This window comes from Ranitomeya imitator, chromosome 4 (genome assembly GCF_032444005.1).
Source record: "Ranitomeya imitator isolate aRanImi1 chromosome 4, aRanImi1.pri, whole genome shotgun sequence".
In the NCBI taxonomy this organism is placed as follows: domain Eukaryota; kingdom Metazoa; phylum Chordata; class Amphibia; order Anura; family Dendrobatidae; genus Ranitomeya; species Ranitomeya imitator.
Window position 1 is genome coordinate 157,395,865 of NC_091285.1, and position 12,709 is coordinate 157,408,573.

Here is a 12,709-nt window from a genome sequence, read left to right on the forward strand (position 1 = left end):
AGGAGTGGGAGGTACGGATTAATGCAGAGGTTAGTCAAAAGTCGCTTGCAGAGTGTAACCATCGGGTAGGTTGATAAACAGAAATATGGGAGGAGATGTAGGGTGGTACCACACTGTGGAATGGTTTGTGGTTGAGAAGAAGCAGTTTAAATTGGATCCTATAAAGAATGGGCAGCCAGTGCAATGACTGGCAAATAGTTTACACTGCCGATTAGGCTGCCGTCACACTAGCAGTAATTGGTCAGTATTTTACATCAGTATTTGTAAGCCAAAACCAGGAGTGGATGGTAAATGCAGAAGTGATGCATATGTTTCTATTATACTTTTCCTCTAATTGTTCCACTCCTGGTTTTGGCTTACAAATACTGATGTAAAATACTGATCATCAAATACTGCTAGTGTGATGGCAGCCTTAACCATATGGATTATTCTGGCTGCTACATTATCGATGGACTGGAGAGGGGAAAGTCAAGTGAAGGGGAGGACAAATAATAGAGCATTACATTAGTCCAGGCAGGAATGGATCAGGACAATAGTGAGTTTTTTTGTTGTTTCCATGGTGAGAAAGTGGCGGATTCTAGAGATGTTCTTTAGGTGTAAGCAGCAAGAGCAAGCAAGAGATTGTATATGGGAGGTGAAGGAAAGATTGGAGTCAAACTTAACACCCAAACACAGCACCTGCTGCTTAGGCGTTATTATGATGCCACCCATGGAGAGGGAGATGTCTGATTTAGGGAGGTGAGTAGACAGCGGGATAAGAAGAAGTTCAGTTTTGGAAAGGTTGAATATCAGATATAAAGCGGCCAAGATGTTGGAGACTGCGGACAGACAGTCATTGATGTTCTGTAGTACAGCGAGAGTAAGATCAGGGGACAATGTGCACAGTTGTATGTTATCAGCGTAAAGATGGTACTGAAAGCCAAATCTGCTGATGGTCCATCCAAATGAGGCTGTGTAGAGAGAGATGAGAAGGGGGCCAAGCAATGAGCCCTGATACACTACAATAGTGAGACAAAGTGGAGAAAGCGAACAAAATACTGAAGGAGCCGTCAGAAAAATAGGAAGAGAACCAGGAGATGCCAGTGTCCTTTATGCTTATTGATTGGAGCATAGAGAGTAGGAGATGGTGGTCAACAGTGTCGAAAGCTGAAGAAAGGTTGAGAAGAATGAGCAGAGAGTGGTCACAACTAGGGTTGAGCGACTTTTACTTTTTTAAGGTCGAGTCGGGTTTCGCGAAACCCGACTTTCTCAAAAGTCGAGTCGAGTGAAATCGGCCGATTATTGCGAAAAGTCGGGGTCGGGGATTGACCGAAACACGAAACCCAATGCAAGTCAATGGGAAATCTCTCTCTCTCCATACATTTATATTTACTTCAGCGCGATATAGCAGAAAAGCCAGTAATTCAATTGCCGGCTTTTCATTTCTCCTTCCTAAACCCGACATGATATGAGACATGGTTTACATACAGTAAACCATGTCATATTCCCATTTTTTTGCATATTACACATGACTAATGTTAGTAGTGTGTATGTGCAAAATTTGGGTGCTGTAGCTATTAAATAAAGGGTTAAATCACGGAAAAAATTGGCGTGGGCTCCCGCGCAATTTTCTCCACCAGAGTGGTAAAGCCAGTGACTGAGGGCAGATGTTAATAGCCTGGAGAGGGTCCACGGTTATTGCCCCCCCCCTGGCTAAAAACATCTGCCCCAGCCACCCCAGAAAAGGCACATCTGGAAGATGCGCCTATTCTTGCACTTGGCCACTCTCTTCCCATTCCCGTGTAGCCGTGGGATATGGGGTAATGAAGGGTTAATATCACCTTGCTATTGTAAGGTGACATTAAGCCAGATTAATAATGGAGAGGCGTCAATTATGACACCTATCCATTATTAATCCAATTGTATGAAATGGGTAAAACACACACACACATTATTACAAAGTCTTTTAATGAAATAAAGACACAGGTTGTTGTAATATTTTATTAGACTCTTAATCCACCTGAAGAGCCTCGCTCTGTAACAAAGGAAAAATAAAAAAACAACAATATCCCATACCTTCCAATGATCTGTCACGTCCCACGCTGTAAATCCATCTGAAGGGGTTAAATAATTTAACACCCAGGAGCTCTGCTAATGCAGCTGTGCTCGTGGCTGTAAAACCCAGCGAATGAATGGAAAGTAGGTCAATGCCCTGTAGTTACCTTCAGTCGCGGTGATGCGCCCTCTGCTGGATGTCCTCATATGACCTCGAGCGTGGGAACTTTTCTGAATAATTTCCCAGCCTCGAGGTCATATGAGGACATCCAGCAGAGGGCGCATCACCGCGAATGAAGGTAACTACAGGTCATTGACCTACTTTCCATTCATTCACTGGGGTTTTACTGGCATGAGCACAGCTGCATTAGCAGAGCTCCTGCCTGTAAAATAATTGAACCCCTTCAGATAGATTTACATCATGGGACGTGACAGATCATCGGTAGGTATGGGATATTGCTGGTTTATTATTTTTAATTTGTTACAGGTCGAGGGTCTACAGGTGGATTGAGAGTGGAATAAAATATTTCAACCTGTGTGTTTATTTCATTAAAATACTTTGCAATATTGTGTGTGTTTTTTTTAACCATTTCATACTATTGGATTAATAATGGATAGGTGTCCAAATTGACGCCTCTCCATTATTAATCTGGCTTAATGTCACCTTACAATAGCAAGGTGACATTAACCCTTCATTACCCCATATCCCACTGCTACACGGGAGTGGGAAGAGAGTGGCCAAGTGCCAGAATAGGCGCATCTTCCAGATGTGCCTTTTCTGGGGTGGCTGGGGGCAGTTTTTTTGTAGCCAGGGGGGGCCAATAACCGTGGACACTCTCTAGGCTATTAATATCTGCCCTTAGTCACTGGCTTTATCACTCTGGCGGAGAAAATTGCGCGGGAGCCCACGCCAATTTTTTCCGCGATTTAACCCTTACATTTAATAGCTACAGCGCCCAAATTTTGCACATACACACTACTAACATTAGTAGTGTGTAATATGCAAAAAAAATTGGGAATATGACATGTTTTACTGTATGTAAACCATGTCTCATATCATGACGGGTTTAGGAAGGAGAAATGAAAAGCCGGCAATTGAATTACCGGCTTTTCTGCTATATCACGCTGAAGTAAATATAAATATATATATATATATATATGTCTCAATGATATATATATCTAACAATGGCGCTGAACGCATCATATGAAACCCGACTTTGGTGCGAAGATCGCCGACCGCATGGCCGATTCCACACTAGGATCGGGTCATGTTTCATGAAACCATACTTTGCCAAAAGTCGGCGACTTTTGAAATTGTCCGATCCATTTCGCTCAACCCTAGTCACAACTACAGTTTGCTGTCAGAAGGTTGTTGGTCACTTTGATGAGTGCGGTTTCTGTAGCATGTACATGGCGGAAGCCAGATTGTGATTAATATAGTAGAGAGAGAGTGGAGAGGTAACGAGTAATGCGGGAGTTGACTAGGGGCTCCAAGAGTTCAGAGATGAAACACAGATTAGAGACTGGTCTGTAGTTATTTGTGCAGGACAAAACGAGAGAGGATTTTTTTTTATAATGGAGAAAGGAGTGTTTGAAGGAGGAAAGGAAAATGCCAAAGGAGAAGGAGAGATTGAAGATTGCAGTTAGGTGGGTAGCGATGACAGGAAAGACTGGAGGAGATGTGAGGGAATAGGGTTAATAGTGCATGTCCTGGGATGGGAAAAAGAGAGGAGCCTGTAGAATTCTTCTTCTGTGATGGGATCAACTGTGGAGAGTGAGCCAGAGGAGATACAAGGAGGGATAGGATTCACGGCACCTGGTGGCGGAGAGCTTATTGTTATGACCTGGTGGTTAGGAGCACCCGGAATGACCTGATAGTTAAACCTCATACAGGACGAGCTCTGGGATGTGGGAGCTATGCTGACCGCAAGCCCTAATCCTATCACACACACAAGAAATAGCCGTGGAGTGCTCCTGGCCAGACCTAGGCGCCTCGTCACAGCCTAAGAACTATCTAGCCCTAGAGATAGAAAATAAAGCCTACCTTGCCTCAGAGAAATTCCCCAAAGGTAAAGGAAGCCCCCACATATATTGACTGTGAGTAAAGATGAAAGTCACAAACGCAGAAATGAAACAGGTTTCAGCAAAGGGAGGCCAGACTTACTAAATAGACAGAGGATAGGAAAGGTAACTTTGCGATCAGCACAAAAACCTACAAAAGACCACGCAGAGTGTGCAAAAAGGACCTCCGCACCGACTCACGGTGCGGAGGGGCCACTCTGCATCCCAGAGCTTCCAGCTAGCAAGACAAAATCATGATAACCAGCTGGACAAGAAAACAGTGAACAAATAATGACTATCAGGAACTTAGCTTCTGCAGGAGAAGGCAGGTCACCAGAGAGATCCAGGAGCGAACTGAACCAATGCAAAAACATTGACAGCTGGCATGGAGTAACGATCTGAGAGGAGTTAAATAGAGCAGCAAACCAAAGGATAAACCACGTCACCTGTGTAAGGAACCTCAGAAGCAGCAGCTTCACTCATAGCCACCAGAGGGAGCCCATAGACAGAACTCGCCGAAGTACCATTCACGACCACAGGAGGGAGTTCGACAACAGAATTCACAACAGTACCCCCCCTTGAGGAGGGGTCACCGAACCCTCACCAGAGCCCCCAGGCCGAACAGGATGAGCCAAATGAAAGGCTCGAACAAGATCGGCAGCATGAACATCAGAGGCAAAAACCCAGGAATTATCTGTTAGGGGTCGAGTTCCCGCTTCTGCACTGGGGGAATCTCGAGCCACTTCCGCTGCGGTCTCCCATTCTTGTCCAGCCGCAGTGGAGCCTGCTCAGCAAGGACGTCGGTCCCAGCGTCTTGCTCATTCTCACTCTGTTCAGAGAGTTAGTGCTGCTTCTCCAGTCTCTGCCATTAAAGTCAGTACTGGTCAGCAGCGAGCGGACTTCTCTGGGACTAAGTCCTTGTCTGCATGTACTGAGCATGCCCAGCGTAAGGTCTCCCGTTGGAGATCGAGGGTCATGTGCTCAGGCTCTGCAGCACATTCCATTGGTCCTCTTGGCAGGTCCTAGAAGGGCAAAAGTGCTGTGGCCACTTCCTGTGCTGCTCCTATATAAACTGCGCATGACCGCACGGCCATGCGCTAGTATTGTCTAACAATTGTTGATGTGTGTATGTTGTGAGTGCAAGTCGTCCTTTGAAATCCCTTCCCTATTGAATGTCTGTTCGCGGAAGGTGTATGGCTGCTACCTAGCGCCCGACTTAGCCTACAGCACTAGACACACATCTCAGCGTCCTGTAGCTGTGCCTGCCAGTACGGCGCCGTGCGCCTGCCTTGCGCTTTCCATACCCGAGTCTGGGTGGTTAGTGGCGTCCGTTAGTGCGGCATCGCTCGCACTCTTGTGCACTTATACTTCTTAAAGTTCTCTACACACCCAGTTGCGGTGTTACGCCAGCAAGGGTCTAATCGGGCTCCAATCCCTTCTGGGGTTAAGTCCGCTGACCACTTGCTCGCGCACTAGTGCGGTACTGCGGTCCTGTGGATTAACAGGATCGCTTTCTTCACGCTGGGTGAGGTTTAACCCACGCGTGTATCCTTTAGTGTACCGCCATATTGTCCGTCTTGCTAGCTGCAGGGTCTTTTACCTGCACGGTGGACCTCGGACTGCGAACGCACCTAGTTTCGTACCATCTATACATGGTGCGTTCCGCCAGTCCCTAACATAATACTAGCGCCAGGGTCTGGCTAGTATGGCGGACATTCAGCAATCTTTGCGGTATATCCAGCAAGTTGGAGGGTAGGTTGAAGGTTCTCGAGAACTCAACCTCAGCTGTGGATGTTACCGCAGTTGCTGTAAAGGCTGCTGGCGTGGCGGCAGCAACCTTGTCCACTGCCACCCCTGTTCCGACATTATCCCGCCTCCCGTTGCCAGAAAAATTTTCTGGAGATTGCAAAACTTGTAGGGGATTCGTGAGTCAGTGCTCTATCCACCTCGAGCTCCTGGCTGCACGTTTTCCTACAGAGCGGGCTAAGGTGGGATTTATTGTCTCGCTGTTGTCGGACAGGGCGTTGGAGTGGGCTACGCCGCTGTGGGAGCGTGATGATCATGTGGTGCAGAGTGCTCCGTTGTTTCTGGGCACGCTGAAAAAGGTCTTTCTAGGACCTCAACTCACCCATGATACAGCGCTCCAACTACTGGCATTAACTCAGGGTGAGTCCTTGGTCAGCCATTTTTCCGTCCGATTCCGTACGTTAGCTTCCGAGCTGGAGTGGTCGGATAAAGCCCTTATCCCCATATTCTGGAGGGGCCTGGCTGACCATGTTAAGGACGCTCTGGCCACTAGGGAGATTCCTGCCACACTGGAGGAGTTAATATCTATTTCTACTCGTATAGACCTCCGTTTTAACGAGCGGAGGTCTATACGAGCCCAGTGTAGGCAGAGGTTTCGGCTGGCTCCTACCTTCGCCAAACCTTTGAAATCTCCAGTCCAGACATCTGAGTCACATGAGACCTTGGAGGTGACACGAGCGGGATCCAAGTCTCAGTCCGCTCGTGCACATAAGGTTCGTCATGTTCGCCAGCAGTCAGGACGTCTTGCCTCCAAGAGTCCTCAGCGGTCGGGGAAACGTCAGCGTCTAGTGGCAGTTGGAGGAGGTACACTAGACACGGCGACGTTTGCCTCAAAGTTGTCCTTCAAGGGGACAATTACCATAGGCCCATCCACTCTCACGGTCGAGCTATGCTTGGACTCTGGGGCAGAGGGTAACTTTATGTCCTCCGCCTTTGCCCAGCGTCACGCAATACCCTTGGTGATGCTCGCCCAGCCAGTGACCGTTCGAGTGGTAAATGGGTCAACACTACCTTCACAGATTACTCACCAAACCATTCCTTTCACCCTATCTGTTTCTCCATCACATCAGGAGATAATCTCCCTATTAGTCATTCCTGAGGGAATTGATGAGGTCCTGTTGGGGATGCCATGGCTTCGCTACCATTCTCCTCATATTGAGTGGTCCTCTGGGAGAATTTTGGGATGGAGTAAATCCTGTGAGGGTAGATGTCAGAGGGAGTGCGTTCAGGTTGCTTCTACACAGGTACCCGCAGATCTTTCCTCTCTCCCCAAGCACTATTGGTCCCATGCAGACGTGTTCTCCAAAAGAGCTGCGGAGACCCTTCCGCCTCACCGCCCCTATGACTGTCCTATTGACCTCTTGCCTGGTGCTGAGCCTCCCCGGGGTCGAGTCTACCCGTTATCTCTCCCGGAGACGGAGGCAATGTCCCAGTATATTCAGGAGAATCTGGCAAGAGGATTCATTAGGAAGTCAGTGTCACCGGCAGGGGCTGGGTTCTTCTTCGTACAGAAGAAGACTGGAGACTTACGTCCATGCATAGACTACAGGGGTCTTAACGCAATTACCGTTAAGAACAAGTACCCATTACCCCTGATATCTGAGCTCTTTGATAGGCTACGGGGAGCAAAGGTATTTACAAAGTTAGATCTGCGGGGTGCTTACAACCTGATTCGCATCCGTGAGGGGGATGAATGGAAGACGGCTTTTAACACCAGGGATGGGCACTATGAATATCTAGTGATGCCCTTTGGGCTCTGTAATGCCCCAGCCGTTTTCCAAGACTTTGTGAACGACATCTTTCGGGATATGCTCACCACCTCGGTCGTAGTCTATCTGGATGACATTCTCATCTACTCTCCAGATATAGACTCCCATCGGAGAGATGTTCGCAAAGTCTTCGACCTCTTACGGGCAAACTCCCTCTACGCTAAGTTGGAGAAGTGTGTGTTTGAGCAGGAGTCCTTGCCTTTCCTTGGATATATCATTTCTGCCCAGGGTTTGGCTATGGATCCTGCCAAGCTACAGGCTGTAATGGACTGGCAGGAACCCCATTCTCTTAAAGCGGTGCAGCGCTTTATGGGGTTCATTAATTATTATCGCCAGTTCATTCCACACTTCTCAACTTTGGTAGCTCCCTTGGTCGCCCTCACCAAGAAGGGAGCAAATCCCAAGTTGTGGTCAGAGGAGGTCTCCAAGGCCTTTCTCTCGATTAAGTCACACTTCGCTAGCGCTCCCATCCTACATCGCCCCGATGTAGATAAACCATTCATCTTGGAGGTGGATGCCTCATCCGTTGGTGCTGGAGCAGTCCTTTTCCAAAAGGATGCTCAAGGTCGGAAGCATCCTTGCTTCTTCTTCTCCAAGACCTTCACACCAGCGGAGAGGAATTATTCCATCGGGGACAGGGAGTTGCTAGCTATGAAGTTGGCTTTTTCAGAGTGGAGACACCTCTTGGAGGGAGCTCGCTTTCCCTTCCAAGTCTTCACTGACCACAAGAACTTGGTGTATATACAGACGGCCCAGCGGCTGAATTCTCGCCAGGCTAGATGGTCCCTGTTCTTCTCCCGGTTCCATTTTACTCTCCATTTTCTCTCCGGGGAGAAGAACGTTCGTGCCGACGCTCTCTCCCGCTCCGTAGTGTCATCTGAGGAGGAGGAGGAGGAGCCTCGGCTTATTGTCCCTTCTGAGAGCCTGAGAACTGTAGCTCCGGTTTCGCTAGAGTCTGTGCCCCCGGGCAAGACTTTCGTGCCAGCTAACTTGCGACCGGAGGTTCTCTCTTGGGCTCACTCCTCCAGAGTGGGGGGGCATTTTGGGACAAAGAGGACATCAGAGCTTTTGGCGAGAACATACTGGTGGCCGCATATGGCCCGAGATGTCAGGGACTACATTCAGGCGTGCGTTTCTTGCGCCCAGAATCGGTCTCCTCGGCAACGGCCTGCTGGGTTGCTTTACCCTCTACCGGTGGCAGACAGGCCCTGGGAGATGGTCGGAATGGACTTTGTGGTGGGTCTACCCAAGTCGCGTGGCTGCTCCATTATTTGGGTTGTCACTGACCATTTCTCTAAGATGGTGCATTTGGTGCCGCTTCCTCGGTTACCCTCAGCACGGGCCTTGGCGGTGTTGTTCGTTAAACACGTTTTCCGTTTGCATGGTATGCCTGATAAGATTGTCAGCGATCGGGGTCCCCAGTTCGCATCTCGGTTTTGGAGAGAGCTCTGCCGTTTACTCAGCATAGAGTTAAACCTCTCCTCTGCTTACCATCCCGAGACGAATGGGTTGGTGGAGAGAACCAACCAGACTCTGGTGACATATTTGCGACATTTCGTCTCTGCTAGGCAGGATGACTGGGCATCTTTGCTACCTTGGGCGGAATTTGCCCTGAACAACGCCGTAGCCGATTCCACTGGTCAAACTCCTTTTCTCCTTAATTACGGCCAGCATCCGCGTGTCCCTGTGCCCATGCCCGTGTCCTCCACCGATTCTAGGGTGGCAGACTGGGCGGTGGAGGCACGTGACATCTGGGACCGCACACAGGATGCTATCCGGGCCTCCAAGGAGAGAATGAGGGTTTCGGCTGATACACACCGGCGCCCCGCTCCGGTCTTTGCTCCCGGCGACTTAGTGTGGCTCTCCGCCCGTAACATCAGGCTGCGAGTTGAGTCCACTAAGTTTGCTCCTCGCTACATTGGTCCGTTTAAAGTTCTGGAACAGGTCAACCCTGTGGTTTACCGTTTGGCCATTCCTCCACGCCTTGGTATCACCGATACCTTTCACGTTTCCCTCTTAAAGCCCGTTCGCTTGTCTCGGTTTTCTGAGTCTTCTGCTGGGACATCGGGTTCATCCACGGATGAATTTGAGGTGAATGCTATTGTGGGAAGCAAGGTGGTACGTGGCAAAAAATTTTATTTGGTGGATTGGAAGGGTCATGGTCCAGAGGATAGAACCTGGGAGCCTGTGGAGCACATTCGGGCTCCGCAGCTCATTGCTGCCTTTGAACGTAGCGAGGCCCAAGGAGGGGGGGGCCCTAGGAGGGGGGGTAATGTTAGGGGTCGAGTTCCCGCTTCTGCACTGGGGGAATCTCGAGCCACTTCCGCTGCGGTCTCCCATTCTTGTCCAGCCGCAGTGGAGCCTGCTCAGCAAGGACGTCGGTCCCAGCGTCTTGCTCATTCTCACTCTGTTCAGAGAGTTAGTGCTGCTTCTCCAGTCTCTGCCATTAAAGTCAGTACTGGTCAGCAGCGAGCGGACTTCTCTGGGACTAAGTCCTTGTCTGCATGTACTGAGCATGCCCAGCGTAAGGTCTCCCGTTGGAGATCGAGGGTCATGTGCTCAGGCTCTGCAGCACATTCCATTGGTCCTCTTGGCAGGTCCTAGAAGGGCAAAAGTGCTGTGGCCACTTCCTGTGCTGCTCCTATATAAACTGCGCATGACCGCACGGCCATGCGCTAGTATTGTCTAACAATTGTTGATGTGTGTATGTTGTGAGTGCAAGTCGTCCTTTGAAATCCCTTCCCTATTGAATGTCTGTTCGCGGAAGGTGTATGGCTGCTACCTAGCGCCCGACTTAGCCTACAGCACTAGACACACATCTCAGCGTCCTGTAGCTGTGCCTGCCAGTACGGCGCCGTGCGCCTGCCTTGCGCTTTCCATACCCGAGTCTGGGTGGTTAGTGGCGTCCGTTAGTGCGGCATCGCTCGCACTCTTGTGCACTTATACTTCTTAAAGTTCTCTACACACCCAGTTGCGGTGTTACGCCAGCAAGGGTCTAATCGGGCTCCAATCCCTTCTGGGGTTAAGTCCGCTGACCACTTGCTCGCGCACTAGTGCGGTACTGCGGTCCTGTGGATTAACAGGATCGCTTTCTTCACGCTGGGTGAGGTTTAACCCACGCGTGTATCCTTTAGTGTACCGCCATATTGTCCGTCTTGCTAGCTGCAGGGTCTTTTACCTGCACGGTGGACCTCGGACTGCGAACGCACCTAGTTTCGTACCATCTATACATGGTGCGTTCCGCCAGTCCCTAACATTATCTTCCTGACCATAACCCTTCCACTTGACCAGGTACTGGAGTTTCCGTCTCGAAACAGGAGAATCCAAAATCTTCTCCACCACATACTCCAACTCCCCCTCGACCAACACCGGGGCAGGAGGATCAACGGAGGGAACCATAGGCGCCACGTATCTCCGCAACAACGACCTATGGAACACATTATGGATGGCAAAAGAAGCTGGAAGGTCCAAACGAAATGACACAGGATTAAGAACTTCAGGAATCTTATATGGCCCAATGAAACGAGGCTTAAACTTAGGAGAGGAAACCTTCATAGGAACCTGACGAGATGACAACCAAACCAAATCCCCAACACGAAGTCGGGAACCAACACAACGCCGGCGGTTAGCGAAACGTTGAGCCTTCTCCTGGGACAATGTCAAATTGTCCACCACATGAGTCCAAATCTGCTGCAACCTGTCCACCACCGCATCCACACCAGGACAGTCCGAAGGCTCCACCTGCCCTGAAGAAAAATGAGGATGGAAACCAGAATTACAGAAAAAAGGAGAAACTAAAGTAGCCGAGCTGGCCCGATTATTAAGGGTGAACTCAGCCAAAGGCAAGAAGGACACCCAATCATCCTGATTAGCAGAAACAAAGCATCTCAGATATGCCTCCAAAGTCTGATTAGTTTGTTCGGTCTGGCCATTAGTCTGAGGATGGAAAGCCGAAGAAAAAGAATAATCAATGCCCATCTTAGCGCAAAAGGACCGCCCAAACCTCGAAACAAACTGGGAACCTCTGTCCGAGACGATGTTCTCTGGAATGCCATGCAAACACACCACATGATGGAAAAACAAAGGCACCAAATCAGAGGAGGAAGGCCATTTAGATAAGGGTACCAAATGGACCATCTTAGAGAAGCGATCACAAACCACCCAAATGACCGACATCTTTTGAGAAACAGGGAGATCAGAAATAAAATCCATGGAAATATGCGTCCAGGGCCTCTTCGGGATCGGCAAGGGCAAAAGCAACCCACTGGCACGAGAACAGCAGGGCTTAGCCCGAGCACAAGTCCCACAGGACTGCACAAAAGAACGCACATCCCGTGACAAAGAAGGCCACCAAAAGGATCTAGCCACCAAATCTCTGTTACCAAAGATTCCAGGATGACCAGCCAACACTGAACAATGAATCTCAGAGATAACTCTACTACTCCATCTATCAGGGACAAACAGTTTCTCCGTAGGACAACGGTCAGGTCTATCAGCCTGAAACTTTTGCAGCACATGCCGCAAATCAGGGGAAATGGCAGACAAAATTACCCCTTCTTTAAGAATACCCGCCGGCTCCGGAACACCCGGAGAGTCAGGCACAAAACTCCTCGACAGGGCGTCAGCCTTCACATTCTTAGATCCCGGAAGGTATGATACCACAAAATCAAAACGGAGAAAAAGAGCTACCATCGAGCCTGTCTAGGATTCAACCGTTTGGCAGACTCGAGATAAGTCAAATTCTTGTGATCTGTCAAGACCACCACGCGATGTTTAGCTCCTTCAAGCCAATGTCGCCACTCCTCAAATGCCCACTTCATGGCCAACAACTCCCGATTGCCCACATCATAATTGCGCTCAGCAGGCGAGAATTTTCTAGAAAAGAAGGCACAGGGTTTCATCACCGAGCCATCAGAACTTCTTTGCGACAAAACAGCCCCTGCTCCAATCTCAGATGCATCAACTTCAACCTGAAAAGGGAGCGAAACATCTGGCTGGCACAACACAGGGGCAGAAGCAAAACGACGCTTCAACTCCTG